At 39.2% G+C, this 20474-nt stretch overlaps 1 protein-coding gene across 5 annotated transcripts in view; it reads right to left on the bottom strand.

Annotated features, from left to right (window-relative positions):
• Positions 1–20474, bottom strand: part of TBC1D12 (TBC1 domain family member 12) — a 136496-nt gene that overhangs the window by 95447 nt on the left and 20575 nt on the right. The gene's annotated exons all lie outside the window — the stretch shown is intronic.

Here is a 20474-nt window from a genome sequence, read left to right as displayed (position 1 = left end):
TATTAGAAGAATCATCAACAGAAATAATAAAAAGATAAACAAATTGGAAGGAAAATGATAGCCATAAATAAGATGCAAACATTTGTCTAAATCAGCTACAAAGTATACTAGAATTGACTGTACATGTACTTAACAATAAGAGCCAAAATTCTGAAAACAAAAACATTTAAAAGAATCTATATAACAGTTAAAGGATTAAGTAATACAATATTTGGATAAATATTATTTACAGTAATAATTTGTTATTTATAATAAAATTATATCTACTAATCCCCTATTGCTATAATATATATACATAACCTGTCTTTCCTAGGCCAGCTATGTACAAGAAAGCTTACTACAAAAGAGTCAATATATAACCAAGGAAGAAAGTATCTCTCACTGAAAAATCTAGAAAAAACAAAACAAAACCCAGGACAGGTGTGATGGCTCACACCTGTAATCCCAGCACTTTGGGAGGTTGAGGCGGGCGGATCACGAGGTCAGCAGCTCAAGACTAGCCCGGCCAACATGGTGAAACCCCGTCTCTACTAAAAATACAAAAATTAGCCAAGCGTGGTGGTGGGCACCTGTAATTCCAGCTACTCGGGAAGCTGAGGCAGGAGAATCGCTTGAACCCTAGAGGCGGAGGTTGCAGTGAGCCGAGACCGCGTCATTGCACTCCGTGTCAGTGTGCACCCTGCACAAGTATTAAGGATTTTACCTATTATCTCCATGCCCTAACCAACCAAATTAAGTACCTATTTTTTTATGTAAGCAGGGATGATACTCAACATATGTACCCATCAAAACAACATGACCAGGGCCCAATGAACCAATTAGAAAGGTACTGATGAATTCAACTCAGTATAAACCCTTTGCATAAGCTATAAGTGAACAGTAAGAAAATTCTTAATTCACACATATGATTAATTACAAACAGTTCCAAATTGAAGTCCCAAATAATTAGATTTATCTATACTCAAAATGCCGTATCAATATATCTTAAAAGTGCAGATTAGTGATAATAGAAAATAAGTTTTTAATGAAAAATGTTAAGGGACTCCTACAAAAGAATGCAGGCTAATCAATAATAAAGAAAAGAAATGGCCAGGCATAGTGGCTCATGCCTGTAATCCCAACACTGGGAGGCCAAAGCAAAAGGATCACTTGAGCCCAGGAGTTTGAGAACAGCCTGGGCAATGTAGTGAGACCCTGTCTCTACAAAAAATAAAAATTAAAAAAAATAGCCAGGCATGGTGGTGCACACCTTGTAGTCCCTGCTACTTGGGAGGCTAGGGTGGGACAATCACTTGGGCCCAGGAGTTAAGGATGCAGTGAGCTATGATACTGCCACTATACTGCAGCCTGGGCAACAGAGCAAGACCCTGCCTCCAAAAAAAAAAAAGAAAGGAAAAGAAAATAAACACTCTTATTTCCTCAGGTGTATAACAGAAATAAACATATGACACTAGAGTAATTTCTACTTTAAGATACTCTGGAGGTTTCACCTCAGACACCATGTACAGTGACTTAATTCTCTACTTCATAAGATCACTAAATAGGTGAAAGTTTTCAATAATGAATATGCTGAGGACTAGGAATACTTCTAAGAAAAAAATTTGAAGCCTCAAAGGACGGTCGATTAATTTAAACAATGTTTGATACGTTGTGTACCACTTATCAAGAAAACACTTTGTAGCTGATTTAAACAAATGTCTACATCTTATTTATGGCTATCATTTTCCTTCCAATTTGTTTATCTTTTTATTATTTCTGTTGATGATTCTTCTAATACCTCTTAACTCCAAATTCACCTTTATGCTCTAAGATAACAGAAAAAATTCCTTTAATCATTTCTCCTTTAAAACAAACATGAAATTATTAAGCTTTCTGGGTAGAGGGCACCAAAGGGACACTGAAGGAGAAAGGGGCTCTCCTGTGGTTTCCAGCTGCTGCAGAGTGGATCGGGTAGAAGTGTGAGGACATCCAGTAAAATTCTGCTTAGCTCGATGCCCAGACTGCAGCCCCTCAGCAAACTTGCAGCCTTGGTGAACCTGCAGCCTCAACCTGGAGATGGCGTTCCTGCAGCCTGCTCAACAAAAAAATTGACTCCACCAAAGGCTTCCTGCCAGCAACAGTGTGCCAATTTCCTCTGCAAGCCCCACACAGGCCAGACAGTTCTCATCAAGTCATATTCCCTCTACAATTCCTACGTGACCTGCCTGCACCCTAAAGGTTTCCTATCTACCCACACAAATAAACACAAGAAAAAATCTTTGTCACCATGGTTTAAGAAAATAATTATTGGATATGACACAAAAACATGATCTACAAAAGAAAAAGTTGATGAACTGGGCTTAACTAAATTTAAAACATTTGAACTTCAAAAGACATCATGGATGCAAAATGACAGAATAGAAAGATCTAGGGGTCAGTCTCCCCACCAAAGTAAAAGTTGAGCTAGAAAGAGTAACTGGAGCAGGGCATGGTGGCTCACATCTGTAATCCTAGCACTTTGGGAGGCTGAGGCGGGTGGATCACCTGAGGTCAGGAGTTCGAGACCAGCCTGGGCAACATGGCGAAACCCTGTCTCCACTAAAAATACAAAAATTAGCCAGGCATGGTGGCGCAAACCTGTAATCCCAGCTACTCAGGAAGCTGAGACAGGAGAATTGCTTGAACCCAGGAGGCGGAGGTTGCAGTGAGCTGAGATCGCACCACTGTACTCCAGCCTGGGAGACAGAGCAAGACTCTGTCTCAAAAAAAGTAAGAGTTAAAAAAAAAAACTAAGAGTAACTGGAATCAAGTACTTTAGTAGAACTCTAGGAACTGACCAAACCCTTTTAACAACCAGGGGAGTGCTTGATGAAGGAAGAGGCTACCGATCTTTCATAAGTATGAATAAGCAGCATGCATAAACCAATTACCTTCCCCTATTCCTCACAACCACCACCACCACACCCACCACCTCTTGTGGCAGTGGGGATAGCAGCCCATGTTCCCGGAGTTGCTAACTGGTGCCAGGAGGGACAGTAGGGATCATGTCCTTCAAAATTTAGGGTTGTACATTTTGGTTGGTCTGGCCCTAAGGGAGTGATGCAGGCACATGCATCAGTTTCACTACTCTCCACAGCAGTGGCTTTCACTGTAAGTATTTATTAGAACAATAAAAAAGGTAAAACCTTTTTGGTCTCCTTTTTTGGAGCCAGATATCTAAGAAAATCTTTGTCAGGTCACCAGCTAGCCACAGAGACAACAGAACAAAAACTTGTGACCATACACAATATGGAATACATACTTTGTGAAAATAGCTTGTAAAGTCACAAACAGGTGGCTTCAGCCCTCAACAAGCAAAAAACAGCAATCACTGAGGAGTGGGAGAAACAGATTTATAGTTACCATACTATAATACTCAGAGTATCCAGTTGTCAACAACAAAAAATTACAAAACATACCAAGAAACGGGAAAGTATGGCCCATTCCCTAGAAAAAGGAATTTGACAAAAATCATCCCTGAGGAAGCCCAGAGTAATTACTAGTCAAAGACATTAAGTCAATTTCATAAAAAAAAAAAAGCTCCAGGAGATTGAAAAAGAAAAAAACCCATGGACAAAGAACGAAAGGTAATAAAGGAGGATAAAAGGGGAAAATGTATGAACAAAATGAGAATACCAGTAAAGGCAGAAATTATAATAAGCAACCCAACAAATTCTGGAGCTGAAAAACAACTAAAATAAAAAATTCACCAGATGTACTCAACAGCAAATTTGAGCAGGCAGAAGAAAGAGCTGGCAAATATGATGATAAGAAAATTGAAACTGTCCACTCTCAGTAGTAGAAAGAAAAAAGAATGAAGAAAAAGGAACAGAGCCTGAGGGGCCTGTGAGACATTACTAAGTGTACCAACTATGTACCATAAAAGACCAAGGAGAAGGGAAAGACAAAGAGGCAGAAAAAATACTTGAAGAAATAACTCACTTTGGGAGGCCAAGGCAGGTGGAACACAAAGTCAGGAAATCGAGACCTTCCTGGCTAACATGGTGAAACCCCATCTCTACTAAAAATACAAAAAATTAGCCAGGCATGGTGGCGGGCGCCTGTAGTCCCAGCTACTCCGGAGGCTGAGGCAGAAGAATGGTGTGAACCCAGGAGGCGGAGCTCGCAGTGAGCCAAGATTGTACCACTGCACTCCAGCCTGGGTGACACAGCGAGACTCCGTCTCAAAAAAAGAAAAAGAAAATAACCAAAAACTTCCCAAATCTGAGGAAAGACATAATCTACACATCCAAGAAACTCAACAACTTTAAGCAGAATAAACTCAAGGAGGTTCACACTGAGATACATTATAGTCAAACTGCTGAAACTCAAAGACAATTTTGAAAACAATAAGTGAGAGGTACCATCAAAACCAGAGATCCTCAATAAGATTAACAGCTTATTTCTCTTCAGAAACCATGGAGGCCAGAAGTAAGATTACATATTTAAAGGTCAGAAAGGAAAAAAAAAATTGTCCACCAAAAATTCCATATCCAACAAAAATATCCTTCAAGAATGAAGGAGAGGCCGGGCATGATGGCTCATGCCTGTAATCCCAGCACTTTGGGAGGCCGAGGCAGGTAGATCACGAGGTCAAGAGATAGAGACCATCCTGGCCAACATGGTGAAATCCTGTCTCTACTAAAAATACAAAAATTAGCTGTGTGTGGTGGTGCGCGCCTGTAGTCCCAGCTACTCGGGAGGCTAAAAAGCATTAAAGCATTAAAAAAAAAAAGATTTTTTCTTTTTTTCAAAAAAGCAATTTTGACTTTGTATCATCAATGACAGCTGGAAATTTTTTAAAATCTAAAGAGATATAATAGCAAGAAAATACAAGGTATGTGAGAAGAAATCTAGCCAAAGTTTTATAAAAATTTATAGAGAGAATGAAATGATACAACATTATTGAACCACATTAAAGAAAACCTAATTAAATAGAAAGATAGTTCACATTTATAGAAAGGAAAACACTATCATAAAAATATCAATTCTCCCCAAACTTATCTATCAATTTCATCCAATTCCCATCAGAAACCCAACAAGATTTTTTAGGAACTTGAAGGAAACTCAAAAATTTATGTTAAAGAATAAAGGACCTGGGCGGGCACAGTGGTTCACACCTGTAATCCCAGCACTTTGGGAGGCTGAGGCAGGTGGATCACGAGGTCAAGAGATCGAGACCATCATGGCCAACATGGTGAAACCCCATCTCTACTAAAAATACAAAAATTAGCTGGGCGTGGTGGCGCGCGCCTGTAGTCACAGCTACTTGGGAGGCTGAGGCAGGAGAATCGACTGAACCCAGGAGGCGGAGGTGCAGTGAGCTGAGATTGCATCACTGCACTCCAGCTAGCAAAAAAGTGAGACTCCATCTCAAAAAAAAAAAAGAATAAAGGACCCAAAATAAGATATTTTCAAGAAGAAAAAAGGCAAGGCTGAGTTGCCCTAACAGATATCCAAATTTACCATAACATTACAGTTTTTAACAACATATGGTATTGACCCAGGGATAAACAAATTAATCAATGGAGAAAGAATAAACAACTCAGAAACATACCCAAGCATAAATGGAAACACAGGTGGCACTGTAGATCAACGAGGAAAGATTGTGTAATAAATAGTATCGGGACCTCCGGCTAGCAATGTGAAAGAAAATAAATTGGATTCCTACCAGATACCACAGTCAGTTCCCAATGTATCAAACAGTTATACATGAAAGGCAAACTTTTGAAAGCTTTAGAAAGAAACACAGGAGAATTTTTCTTCTAATCTCACAGGGAAAAATCTAAAAATCAGTCCCAAAAGCATTAATTTTTAAAACTTGATAAAATCACCAGCATAAAAAGTAATGAGTTCTGTTCAAAGAGCACTATAAACAAAGTAAAAAGACATAAATTTAGAGGATAAATTCCAACACACATAAATGACAAAAAATTAGCACACAGAAAATACAAAGAACTTCACTAACCACTTTCATAAAAGATAATCTAATAAAAAATAGATAAAATGTATTGCAGAAAGAGGGAAAACAAATGGCAAATGAGATCTATCACACAATATTTAGCCTCATTAGTAATAAGGGAGCTCACAAACTAAAAACAGAGTAACATTCGTAATGTATTGACCACTGTATATAAAATCTTAGCAAAACCTAAGAAACCTGATAATACCAAGTTTAGAAGGGGAAGAACACTGTTAGAAATTTACATGATATAAATTTGTTTTGATATTTACATGATATAAATACAGTTGTTTCTAGCTCATAAAGTTGAACAGCTGCATACCCTACCATCTAGCAATTAGACTTCTAGCCACGAATCCTAAGCAAAGTCCTGGACATGTACATTTGGAATACATATATAACAACATTCAGGACAACACTGTTCAAAAGAGCAAAAACCTACTCAAAATCCAAAAATCCACTGACAGAAGAATAGAAAATTCTAATTGTGGTATATTTGCAAATGTAATATTATTCCTCCGTGAAAAGCAACAAAAGCTAATTCATCACCATGAATGAAACTTGAAAAAACAATGTTCAGTCCTATGATCTGAATGCGTTCCCCAAAATTCATCTGTTGGAAACTTAATCCTCAATGCAACAGTATTTGGAGGTGGGGCCTAATGGGAGGTATTTAGGTCATGAGGGTTCCACTCTCAGAATGGATCAATGACACAATAAAAAGAGCTCGACCTCTCAGGCTCAAACAGTCCTCTTGCCTCAGCCTCCTGAGTAGCTGGGACCACAGGCACACACCACAACACCCAGCTAATATTTTAAATGTTTTGTAGAGACGAGGTCTCACTATGTCTCCCAGGCTGGTCTCGAACTCCTGAGCTCAAGTAATCTTCCCGCCTCGGCCTCCCAAAGGCTGGGATTACAGGTGTGAACCATTGCATCCAGCCCCAAAATACTAGTTTTTATTACATCATGTAATCCTAATGTCCCAGTCAGGACTCCCTAGTAACTGGAGAGCCCTAACTAAAATGGTTAAAAGATTTTCTTTTTTTTTTTTCTTTTTTTTTAAATGGAGTCTTGCTGTGTCGTCCAGGCTGGAGTGCAGCAGCACAGTCTTGGCTTACTGCAACCTCCGCCTCCCGGGTTCAAGCAATTCTCCTGCCTCAGCCCCCTGAGTAGCTGGGATTACAGGCGCACACCACCACGCCTGGCTAATTTTTGTATTTTTAGTAGAGACAGTTTCACCATGTTGGTCAGGCTGGTCTCGAACTCCTGACCTCAAGTGATCCACCTGCCTCGGCCTCCCAAAGTGCTGGGATTACAGGCGTGAGCCACTGTACCTGGCCAATTTTCATATTTTTAATCCATAGCTGAGGAGCTATCAATTTATCCTCTGCCTACACTGCATTGGGCATCATCTTCTGCCACAAAGCTTAGGTACACTTACTTGAGCCAAAATGGATAAACATTTCAGACTTCAAGTACCCTTCTTAGGGTCAATTCACATTTATATACAAATCTGTCTCAATCATACTGAGGTAGTTACTGGGTCAGAAACCATACTAACAATAAGCCCTTGGGGAAAAAAATTTACAATGAACAAACTTTATTGTTTTTTTTACAGCTATTATCAACTCTAATCACTGACCAGACTGCAAGAACAGGTAGGCAGTTCTCATGAGGAGAAAAAAAAAAGCATTCCATTCTTTATATTAGAAATGCAGAGTTACATGTATAAATTATTAAAGCAGAGAAACCATAAAATAGAAGGGCTTAAGCATATTTTTTAACTTAGTGAAGCATAGCTTCAAATAATGTGACCTGGCTGAGAAAACAGACATAGCAGCAGACGGAGAAAACCACAAATATAAGATGAAGTTATACCAAAGGAAAGTAATAACTACAGATCAGAAAATTCTTCATGTGCAGAATTCTATAAAGGGCCTTGGGGGTATTTATGTCTCTATAGCTTTACCTACAATTAGATATTGTAATCCTTACCAAACATATTCTCATATGAAAAACTAGAGGCTACACATATTAATATTGTCTATCAGATCTCTATAAGTTACAGAATTTTTTTAAATCACACCTAAAATGCTAAATATACATAAATCTTTGATTAGGGACTGTTAAAAATTATCTTGCATTAGCCAGGTGCAGTGACTCATGCCTGTAATCCCAGCACTTTGGGAGGCTGAGGTGGGTGGATCACCTGCAGTCAGGAGTTCGAGAACAGCCTGGCCAACATGGCGAAATCCTGTCTCTACTAAAAATACAAAAATTAGCCTGGTGTGGTGGCACGCACCTGTAATCCCAGCTCCTCGGGAGGCTGGGGCAGGAGAATCGCTTGAACCCAGGAGGGTTTCCGAGACGAAGTCTTGCTCTCTTGCCCAGGCTGGAGTGGCACAATATTGGCTCACTGCAACCTCCACCTCCCGGGTTCAAGCGATTCTCCTGCCTCAGCCTCCCAAGTAGCTGGGACTATGGGTGCACACCACCATCCATGGCTAGTTTTTGTATTTTTAGTAAAGACAGGGTTTTACCATGTCGGCCAGGCTGGTCTTGAACTCCTGACCTCAGGTGATCCACCCGTCTCAGCCTCCCAAAGTGCTGGGATTACAGGCATGAGCTACCACACCCAGCTACTTATAAGGATATTTTGGACTTCCAAAATTAACTCCAAGAAATACTAACTTCTTAAATCAAATAACAGTAGGTCTTTCAGTGGATGTGGTTTTTGTAGAATCTTGCTATGATCAGCACAGATGAAAAGGAAAAAAAAAAACCTCCAAAATAAAAAAGCCTGGTTCTAATTATATATTATAGTCCTGACAATACAATAAGTTCAGAATGAAGTTTAAATTCTTGTTAAATCATAAAAAAACAAGCCAAAGCCAAATAACTTAAATTTATGCATCCAGGAAACATTGGTTACCAGAAGAAATTTCCATAAAAGAAATATGAGCCCACAGGTATCCAATTGCTAAGAAAGGCCATCAGATATTGTTCCACATTAATTTCTTATGCCACTAGGAAATTTTGGATTGGGTTTTCAGGTTATTCCCTGCCACAAACACTATTTATAACATAATACAGCAAAATGGCATATACCTGCAATGAAAAGTAATTTTAAAATATCATTACAAATATTGTATATGGAATTGTGTTAAAACATTACAGATTTAACAGGCTTCACTGGTCAGCCTAGGAAAATAATCACTACTTTATTAAATCTTAAGGGGGAAAACCCAGTGAAAAGGTACATAAATAGGCCAAAAATGTGTCATCTTTTGATGCCCCATCCCTTGTCTCGCGATCTACTGTTAGTAAGCCTGAAAAGCTGATGTCTCAATGGAGATAAATGTGAGACCACATTCCTCTGTATCACCTTTTCAAATGAAAGACAGACCGACAGACAGACACACACACTCACTCTCTCTCTCTTCCCTTTCTCCCACCCCCCAAAATATTAAAATTTCTTAAATATAAATCAACACTAAAGGCTTCTTAGCAAAACAAACCAGATGTGTTCAAGCACACCCACACAAAAGATACAACAATTCTTTCAGGATTCCAGAGGTAGTGTCTGACTATATGAATGACATCTGTAGGGCACTTTTGGGGAAGGGGTCACTCTTGTGCTATGTTGTTCGTGTTGAAGGGAGGGGAAGCAGAAAGGAACATTCCTAGCTTCTCTCTGCCCCCTTATTCATCCCCACCTGAGGGACCAAATTTTGGCAGCAGACACTGCTGCTGAAGATAGTCTGTTCTGCTCTCCTGTTAGGAGGCCAAGTTACCTCTGTACCTCTCTGCTCCCCATCCCCACAGGAAAGACCTGCTGTGTTAATGTTTTGCTGAGTAAATTTAACACAAGTGAAATATTAGGAGGCCAACTGTAGTCACACAACAAACCCACATCTTTTGATCCACAATGTATCTGTATTAAGACATATTTTGAGGTACGATTTGTTTTCCTATCTTTTCTCTATTGAGTCCAAACTTGAATGGGTTGCTAAAGGTGTTACTTATTAGGCCTTCCCAAACCCCAAGTTTTTATAAATTGAAAAGTACCTTATTGCTTCAGGTATGGTAGAAATATTAAGAACAACTATGTGTTTTCAAATTGTTTTCTTTCTTTTCTTTTTTTTTTTTTTTAAGAGTCTTGCTCTATCACCCAGGCTGGAGTGCAATGGTGCAATCTTGGCTCACTGCAAACTCCACCTCCTGGGTTCAAGCGATTCTCATGCCTTAGTCTCCCAAGTAGCTGGGATTACAGGTGCGTGCCACCACACTCAGCTAATTTTTGTATTTTTAGTAGAGACACGGTTTCTCCATGTTGGCCAGGCTGGTCTCGAACTCCTGACCTCAAGAGATCCAACCACCTCGGCATCCCAAAGTGCTGGGATTACAGGAGTGAGCCGCCACACCCAGCCTTCAAATTGTTTTCTTTCTTCATTCTGTGATACATCTTGTTAGCACATATAGAGAATAGGGAATGGTAGTGTTAATCCATCTTTCCCCCTTTAAATTCATCCTCCACCCCAGTCAACACCATATAAATACCATGTTCATGTACACGCCCCTCTATACACACACAGACACAAACACACCATCTTCCATTCTCTCTACTAATTTGTGTCCAATCTTTTTAGCAAAAAGGAGTTGAGCAATAAGTTGCCCCAGTTAGGAAATAGCATCAACTGAGAAACAGCAGTCTAATGTTTCTTCATTGTTGAAAACATATAGTTGAAAAAGAAAAGAGGCACACTAAGAAAAGGCTAATGTGGGGATTAGAAGAGAAAAGAGGGGAAAAGGCCTACGAATACAACCATTTCCCTGCCTTCTCCCTTAGTGGCTTTTATAATACAGGTTGGGTAAATGACTCTAGCTTATTAATACCTGTTAACATTTGCTTCACATATCTGTGTGCTTGTATTCTCCTAAAATTTCTTCATTTCTTTTATCACACACAAAAAAAGCTACATAGGACCTAAGAGTCAGACCATTTGCCTACCATACCTTATCAAAGGCTAAAAGCTCACTAAAAAGGGGCAAAATTTATTGATATCATGCAAATTCTCCACTAATGCTTTTTTAAATAACAGAATGTAGAGTGCTTGGATCTTTAAGAATTGGCAAACCCACTTACGTATCTGAGATAAAGGAATGTAAATCCCATAGTTTCTCAGACTGTGGAATTTGACACTATAGAAAATTGTGACTACCTAATCCTGAATCTTCTTACTGCCAACAGTAATGTGAGCTCCAGCCCTCCAAAAAGTAATTAATTTTGCTTAACATTTACATCAATTTGACTATTTTAACCTTTTAGACTCATTGGATAAATTATAATAATCATTTCAATAGACTTGTATATTAAAAGGGGATTCAACACTGGGCACACACATGTAGTCTTGGCTACTCAGGTGGCTGAAGAAGGAGGATTGCTTGAGCCCTGGAGTTCGAGGCCAGACTGGACAATATAGCAAGACACCATCTATTTTTTTAGAAATTGGGGTGGGGGGATAGAATACTTTTCGGCTGGGTGCGGTGACTCACACCTGTAATACCAGCACTTTGAGAGGCCAAGGCAGGCGGGTATCTTGCGTCCAAGAGTTCGAGACCAGCCTGGGCAACATGGCAAAACCCCATCTCTACAAACAAAATGCAAAAATTAGGCAGGCGTGGTGGCACGCACCTGAAGCCCCAGCTACTTGGCAGGCTGAAGCGGGAGGATCACTTGAGCCCAGGAGGTCAAGGCTGCAGTAACACAAGATCGTACCACTGCACTCTAGCCTGAGTGACAGAGCAAGAACCTGTCTCAAAAAAAAAAAAAAAGTGGAGGGGATAGAATCAATTGAAAGAGTAAAATCAGTTTTAAAAATTAGAAATCATAACAGGGGAAGTTGGATGGCTGAAAACATAAAAACTTCCTGGACTTTAATTTCCCCAAAGAATAAAAAGCCATAAAGAAAACATTATCTAGTGACCAAGGAATGCCACAGCTGACTACATAATTAATTCAAAGAAGTATAACTACTGTCTCTAAACTCAGTACTTTGGTTACCCTTGAGTATTCTGGATTAAAGATCTGGCACAAAGATTACTAACATTCTTTACAAGCCTCAATCATTTTTCACTTGGAAAAAACTTTCAGCTGACTATATGCAAAAAAAGTAGGGTTTTTTGCCAGATAACTTAGGCTTTTTTAATTCCAAGAATTTTCTTTTTCAAGCTGTTTTTGGATCTTGTCTTTGTTATTACAAATCCTAAAAATTAAAAAAAGTAGAGAATTTTTATTCAATAAACATTACTTAACTAACCAGCTATTTTCTGAGATCAGGGCTATCAAAAAGGGAAATTCAACATCACCCACTCTGTCAAAACAAGAGAAATTACAAGGCTGAAAGGCTACAATTTTTCAAGTAATAAATAATATTTTAGAGCTTCTAGGGACCTTAGAAAATATCCGTAACATTGGAGAGTGTTCAGAGAAAAAGAAAATTAAAAATTAAATTTAAAAAAAAAAGACTATCCAGGTCAGAGGTTCTTTATTAAGAGTCAATCAACCTGCCGAGCATGGTGGCTCACGTCTGTAATGCCAGCACTTTGAGAGGCCAAGGCGGGAGGATCACTTGCATCTAGGAGTTCAAGACCAGTCTGGGCAACATAGCGAAACCCCGTCACTACAAAAAAAATCAGCCAGGCATGGTGGCATGCGTCTGTAGTCCCAGCTACTCAGAAGGCTGAAGCGGGAGGATCACGTGAGCCTGCGAAGTCAAGGCTGTAGTGAGCCTGATGGCACCACTGCACTCCAGCCTGGGCAACAGTGAGATTTTTGTCTCAAAAAAAAGTCAATGAACCTACACAAATGGGCCACAGGTTGTCTACAAGCATTCTCAAATTGTGTGCACAATCCAGTAATGAGGTCAGGTAAGAAAAAAATATTGTCTGCACAATTTTAAGTGAATGATTTACTTACAGGCCAGGCATGGTGGCTTACACCTGTAATTCCAGCACTTTGGGAGGCTGAATGAAGCAGGTGGATCACTTGACCTCAGGAACTGGAGATTACCCTGTGTAACATGGCAAAACCCCATTTCCACAAAAAGTATAAAAATTAGCTAGGCATGGTGGCATGTGTCTATAGTCCCAGTTACTCGAGAGGTTGAGGTGGGAGGCTCACTTGAGCCCAGGAGGTTGAGGATGCAGCAAGCTGTGATTGTGCCACTGCACTCCAGCCTGGGAAACACAGTGAGACCCTGTCTTAAAAAAAAAAAAAAAAAAGAAGTTCCAAACATTTCTCTTGGCCAGCTTTCATCAAATTCTCCTAGGATTCAATACACCAACCTACCACTTCCAAGACAGACTGATGACCCCACAGAGTCTTTGCCAAGGTCACACTACTAAGTGTTTGAAACAGGTCTCTCTTGCATAGTTGCTTTTCTTTTTAATAACATTCATATTGTTCATGTCCTCCATACAACAATCAAGATGTAAGAGCTTCACAACTAATCCCTAATCTTTTCCATCCTACACATTGCCAAAATGCCTTCATTTTAAACAATTCAAATATACAAATTTATTTTCTTATCCTTCCAGAATACAGTCCAAGTGTACTCATGTTAGCAAGTCACCTTATGTCTTATTTCTTATGGTAAATAAATTACAGGCAATGCCTTACTGATAGAGATCTTCTTTCTTTTCTTTCCTTTTTTTTTTTTTTTTTTTTGTGAGACAGGGTCTCACTTTGTCACCCAGGCTGGAGTGCAATGGCACAATCTTGACTCACTGCAACCTCCGCCTCCCAGGTACAAGCAATTCTCCTGCCTCAGCCTCCTAAGTAGCTGGAATTACAGGCACGCACCACCACTCCCGGCTAATTTTTGTATTTTTATTGGAGACAGGGTTTCGCCATGTTGGCCAGGCTAGTCTCAAACTCCTGGCCTTAAGTGATCCACCTGCCTCGGCCTCCCAAAGTGCTGGGATTACAGATGTGAGACACCATGCCCAGCTGAGATCTTTTTCTTCTTTTGCAGCAGGAGAGAACAAAATAGAATACATTTAATGATAAAAGAAAAAAGTAATTATAAAAAGTCTTGCTTTTGAGCTGCATACTTATTACACCATGCATGAAATGTTTTATAAATAAAGTCTCTGTTGCTTTAGGACCAATGGTAGTATCTAAGATATTCAAAGGGAAGTTAGAAACCACCAGAAGAAAAGAGGAAGGATATAGAAAAGAACTTTTAGGATAAGCACACAAGCGGTAATAAGGAAAAACATCAGCAGAACATGGGCAAAATATTTGTCACCAGAAGATAAGATACCTTTTAACATAGGAGAAAGGTGGGAAAGACAGGCAAGATGACTGATGAGGAATGATAAATGAAACTAACCATATGTGTAAATACCTTTCCATTTATGCCTATTGTATAAATACAACAGAAACTAACAGTGTTTTTGTTTACAGTAAGAGTAAAATACCTTCATATGTATTTCATCTTTATAATAGGTACAGGGTTTCTTTTGGGGATGACAGAAATGTTCTAAAATTGATTAGGGTGATAGTTGCACAACTCTGTGAATGTGCTGAAAACTATCAAATTGTACACTTTAAAGGGGCAAGTTGTGTGGTATTTTAATTATGTCTCAATAACACTGTTAAAATATTTAAATAAAAAAAATCAGGCCACCTGTGGTGGCTCACGCCTGTAATCCCAGCACTTTGCAAGGCCGAGGTGGGTGGATCAAGAGGTCAGGAGTTCAAGGTCAGCCTGGCCAAGATGGTGAAACTCTGTCTCTACTAAAAATACAAAAAATTAGCCGGGTGTGGTGGCGAGCGCCTGTAATCCCAGCTACTCGGGAGGCTGAGGCAGAGAATTGCTTGAACCTGGGAGGCAGAGGTTGCAGTGAGCCGAGATCGTACCACTGCACTCCAGCCTGGGTGACAAAGTGAGACTGTGTCTCAAAAAAATATATAAAAATAAAAATAAAATCTGACAATATGTAAAAGGAAAAACAACAAGACCAAGTGGGGTTTATCTTGGGAATACAAGGCTCATTCAACACTTGAAAGTCATCGATGAATCCAATTTTATTCACAGTCTAAATGAGAAAAACCCACACAATTACATCAATGGACACAGAAAAGTCATTTGGCAATACTAATAAAATAAAAAATCCAAAGAAAACTATGAATAAAAGGGAAGTTCATTAGCTTAATTAAAGGCATCTACCAAAGCATAAAGATAAAAAAAATTTTAAAAACCCTACAGCTAACATCATACTTAATGATGGTGAAACATTAAATGTTTCCCCTCAGAATGGAAACCAGATAATGATGTCCACTTTTGCCATTCCCTTTCAAAATCATACTGAAAGCCCTAGCCAATGCAATAAGACAAGAAAAATTAAGTTAAAAGTCTCAAAGAGTAGAAAGGAAAAAATAAAATGTTCTCTTATTTGCAGACAGCATGACTGTCTACAGTCACCTCATAGAATCTACAAAAAAAGTTCCTAGTAAGTTAAGCAGGATTACAAGATAAAAGGCAAGCACACAAAAATCAATCATATTTCTCTGAATTAGTAATGAATAGTTAGAAAGTGAAATTTTTAAGAAGTATCATTTATAATAACACAAAAAACTAAATATTTAATTATAAATTTAACAAAATATTACAGGATGTGTATGCTGAAAATGTCAAAACATTGATGAAGGAAATAAAAAACGACCCAAATAAATGGCTAGATATACTGTGCTGAAGAACTGAAAGATTCAACATCATAAAGATGTCAATGCTCCCTAAGTTAATTAACAAGAATTATCTGTAAATAAAAACAAGTTGATTCTAAAATCAATATGGAAAGCCAAAGGAAATAAAATAGCCAAAGCAATTTTGCAAATTTAATTAGCTGTCTTCTGCATTAAAATGTGAGCTCTTACTAGTTGGTTGAGTTGTGGAACAAAAAAAAAATGTGAGTTCTATGATGTCTCCACTGCATTACAGTGTGAGCTCCAAATTTATTATTGTAACTTCAGTGCTGCGACTTCACACAACAAATGAAAGTCAGCTAATTTCAGAGAAATTAATTGAACATGATACATGTAACCTTCACAACGCCCTGCACTCACTGAATATTTTCTTTTTTAAACTGACATAGAACAAAATTGACCATTTTTCTTTTGGTGTATAGTTCTACAAGTTTTATCACATGTATAGATTTGTGTAACTACTATCACAATTGAAGTATAGAACACTCCCAATTCAGGTATAGAACACTTCCATCACCCCAAAAAAACTCCCTCATTTTGCATCCACTGAAGTACAGAGAAAACAAACAAAAAACTCCCTCATGCTATCTCTTTACAGTCACACCCTCTACTAACCCCGGAAATGAACTTGAAGATGGACTTGCAAACCAGAGTTAGTGCCAGAGGAGTAATTCTTGCTTGCCCCATGCAGTGATTCCCTATAATTTTATGTTGCCTTGGCATCCGTTTTTAAATATAAGTTTAACTTTCTCATACTAGAAGCAGGGCTCAGTCATCCTTGACAGTTTCCAGTTCTACACCTTTTCCCATTTCCTCAAGGTGGACCTCCTGTTGATCACCTCCCTATGGGACAGCTGAATACAACCTACTTACCTGGCCCCATTGACTGCCAAACCCTGCATGAATTGTGCAGACATGCCACAGTGACCTTCTAGAACTCTTACCAGTTTACTTTAAACCCATTAATTAGAATTCCCCCACAGGAAATCTGCTTAGATATGCCCTGGATGCCAATAAAAGCTTTGGCCCATGGGTCCCCTCTATCCTTCGCAGCACTGACCCATCTCCATGTGGCCTTCAGACATGCCAGGTACTCCCAGGGCCTGTAATGAAATCCTTATTCCATTTTGTGTCTCTTTCTGTTGCTGAAGGGCTATTCTTTATTTTCAAAGAATTTAAAACACTCCATCTCATGCTCCCTGAGCTAGTATCACAGCACAGTGTTTCAATTTATGTTTCCATCACTGGTTTCAACAGAAAGGCCTTATTCTAGCTCCTTCTTTCGTTGGAATATAGGTGGTGCTCAAATATGCTTACTGAATGAATGAAGGGAGAATTTAGACAAACACAGGAGAGAGGAAGAAAATGACAGATAAGCCATTACAACTAGAAAACACTACCAAGTATAAGCAGAAAATAACAGAATATTTCACTTCCTTGTCCCCAAATCCTCAGTAACTCCCTACTATTTATGGAAGAGTTTTAATTATTTACCCTAGCATTAAAAGCTCTCCACAATGGGGACACAAATTATCTTTACAATATTATTTCCTACTACTCTCTTTCTACAACTAGGAAAAATATACAGTTGTCCTTTGGTATCTGTGGGGGACTGATTCCAGGACTTCCCTGAGATACCAAAATTCTCAGATGTTCAAGTCCCTTATATAAACTGGTGCACTATTTGCATATAACCTATACACATCTTCTTGTATACTTTAAATCATCTTAGATTAATTATAATACCTAATGCAATGTAAATGCTATGTAAATAGTTACATTTTTTAGGGAATAACAAGAAAAAAGTCTGTTCATGTTCAGTACAGACTAAATATTTTTTCTGGACATTTATGATCCTAGGTTGGTTGAATCCATAGATGTGGAACCCACAGACAGAAAGGGTCATCTGACTGTATGTGGTTTTGGCATGCCTACAACCTACTCCCACTCTGCCATTCCTTCTCTGAAACAGTAGCCCAAAGTGGCTATTTTTGTAGTTTATGATCCGGGCCCTCAGTCAGAGCTGATTAAACTGTACCACTGATAAAACAGAGAAAAATTCATACACAGGCTAAGACAAGCAGACCTCCCAAGTTTTTTAATAGAAGCCTTAGAGATTGAGAAAGTTAAAAAATGGTGAATGAGGCCAGGCACAGTGGCTCACACCTGTAATCCCAGCACTTTGGGAGGCTGAGGCGGGCAGACCACCTGAGGTCAGGAGTTCGAGACCAGCCTGGCCAACATGGCGAAACCCCATCTCTACTAAAAGTAAAAAAATTAGCCGGGCGTGGTAGCGGGCACCTGTAATCCCAGCTACTCAGGAGGGTGAGGCAGGAGAATCACTTGAACCTGGGAGGCGGAGGTTGCAGTGAGCCAAGATCGTGCCACTGCACTCCAGCCTGGGCAACAAGAGTGAGACTCCATCTCAAAAAAAAAAAAAAAAGATGGTGAATGCTTGAACTGATAATTCGTGTAGAGCTGGTACAGCTTCACAGAGCCTTTGTAGGTAGAAAGCATGCATTGAACAATCAGGAGACAGAAAAGAGCTGAAAAACCAAGCATCTCTTGGAAGGCAGAAAAACCACTGTTCCTGGCACTCTGTAATCCAGGTATAGTTTATTTTCTTATTTTACTTATTTTCTTTTTTTGCTTTCCTTTATCTTTCTCTCTCTGCTTCTCTTTCTTTCTTTCAAGACAGGGCCTCATTCTGTCACCCAGGCTAGAGTGCACTGGCGTGATCATGGCTCACTGCAGCATCAAACTCCTGAGCTCAAATGATCCTCCTGCCTCAGACTCCTGTGTAGCTGGGGCTACAGCTACTGTGGCTTGAGCCACAGTGCCGAGCCTAGTTTATTTTTTATCTTCAAAATGCCCACAAGACGCCTATTATATGCTAACAATAAATTCTACTTTATTTAAGGTAGCTTAGCCAGGTGTGGTGGCTCACACCTGTAATCCCAACAACTTGGGAGGCTGAGACAGGAGGATTGCTTGAGGCCAGGAGTTCAAAACCAGCCAGGACAACATACTGAAACACCCATCTCTAAAAAAACAGCAAAGAAAATAGCCAAGCACGGTACCTGTAGTCCCCACTACTCAAAAGGCTAAGGCAAGAAGACTGCTTGAGCGCAGGAGTTTGAGGTTGCAGTGAGCTATGGTCACGCCACTGCACTCCAGCCTGGCTATGGAGCAAGACTCTATCTCTTAAAAATTAATAAACAAACTGTTTCCTGATAGGAGTCCAGAAAAAGAAGAAAAAATAAATAAGGTAGCTTAAGTAGGCTTCTGTTCCTTAAAACTACATGAACCCAGCCGGGCGTGGTGGCTCACGCCTGTAATTCCAGCACTTTAGGAGGCTGAGGCAGGCAGATCACGAGGTCAGGAGATTGAGACCATCCTGGCCAACATGGTGAAACCCTGTCTCTACTAAAAATACAAAAATTGGCTGGGTGTGGTGGCACGCACCTGTAGTCTCAGCTACTTGGGAGGCTGAGGCACGAGAATTGCTTGAACCCGGGAGGCGGAGGTTGCAGTTAGCTGAGATCGCGACACTGCACTCCAGCCTGGTGACACAGCGAGACTCTGACTCAAAAAAAAAAAAAAAAAAAAACTACATGAACCCTAAGACATCAGCTAAACTCTGTACTCTTCAATACATTCTATACTTTCCTGCCTGTGCTACAGATAGCTAAATACACATCTTATTTCCCCTATTAAAGTACAAACTAAACTGGTTACACAAACTTAGAACTGTATATACATAAAATTTAAAACGTTGTCTACTTTTGTGCATCAAATGGTACTACCAAGAAGGTTTAATGACACCCATAGGAGAAAATAATTGCAAATCATTTATCTGATAAGGGTCTAGAATCCAAAATAGGTAAAGAACTCAAATAATTTAACAACAAAAACACACACAGCCCAATTAATATTAGGCAAAGGATTTGAATAAACATTTTTGCAAAGATGGTATACAAATGGGCAACAACAACATGAATAAATGCTCAGCATCATTGGTTATTAGAAAATGCAAACCAAAATCACAAAGAAATACTATTACAAACCCATTAGGATGGCTGTAATTTTTTTTTCTGAAAGAAAATAACAAGAACATAGAGAAACTGGAACCCTCATTCATTGCTAGTGGGAATGTAAAATGCTGCAGCTTTTAGAAAACAGTTTGGCAGTTCCTCAATGAGTTAAACACAGAATTATCCTATAACCCAACAATTTCACTAATGGGCATAATATCCAAAAGAATTAAAAACCAGTGCTCAGGGAATATGCCAAAAGGAACTACACTCTCATGTTCAAATGCAGCATTATTCACAATGGTCAAGATATGGAAACAACCCAAGTGTCCATCAATGGATGAATGCATTTTAAAATGCATATGTACACGATGGAATATATTCAGCATTTTTAAATTAGGAAATTCTGTCATTTGTGACAACATGGATGAACAGAGAGAACATTATGTTAAGTGAAATTAGCCATGCACAGACAGACAAATACCACATGATCTCACTTATATTTGGAATCTAAAAAAGTCAGACTAATTGCAGTAGAGAGTAGAATAGTGGTTACCAGAGGCCAGGGGGTGGTCACAGGGGTAAGCAGGTGGAGGTGGGTGGAGGAGAGTGAAAGGGAAAAGGGGAAATATTGGTCAATGGGTACAAAATGGGTTTCAGTTAGATAGGAGGAATAAGTTTTGGT

The sequence above is a fragment of the Pan troglodytes genome, chromosome 8 (genome assembly GCF_028858775.2).
Source record: "Pan troglodytes isolate AG18354 chromosome 8, NHGRI_mPanTro3-v2.0_pri, whole genome shotgun sequence".
In the NCBI taxonomy this organism is placed as follows: domain Eukaryota; kingdom Metazoa; phylum Chordata; class Mammalia; order Primates; family Hominidae; genus Pan; species Pan troglodytes.
Note: the sequence above shows the minus strand (reverse complement) of the source record. Positions and strands in the feature narration are given on the sequence as shown.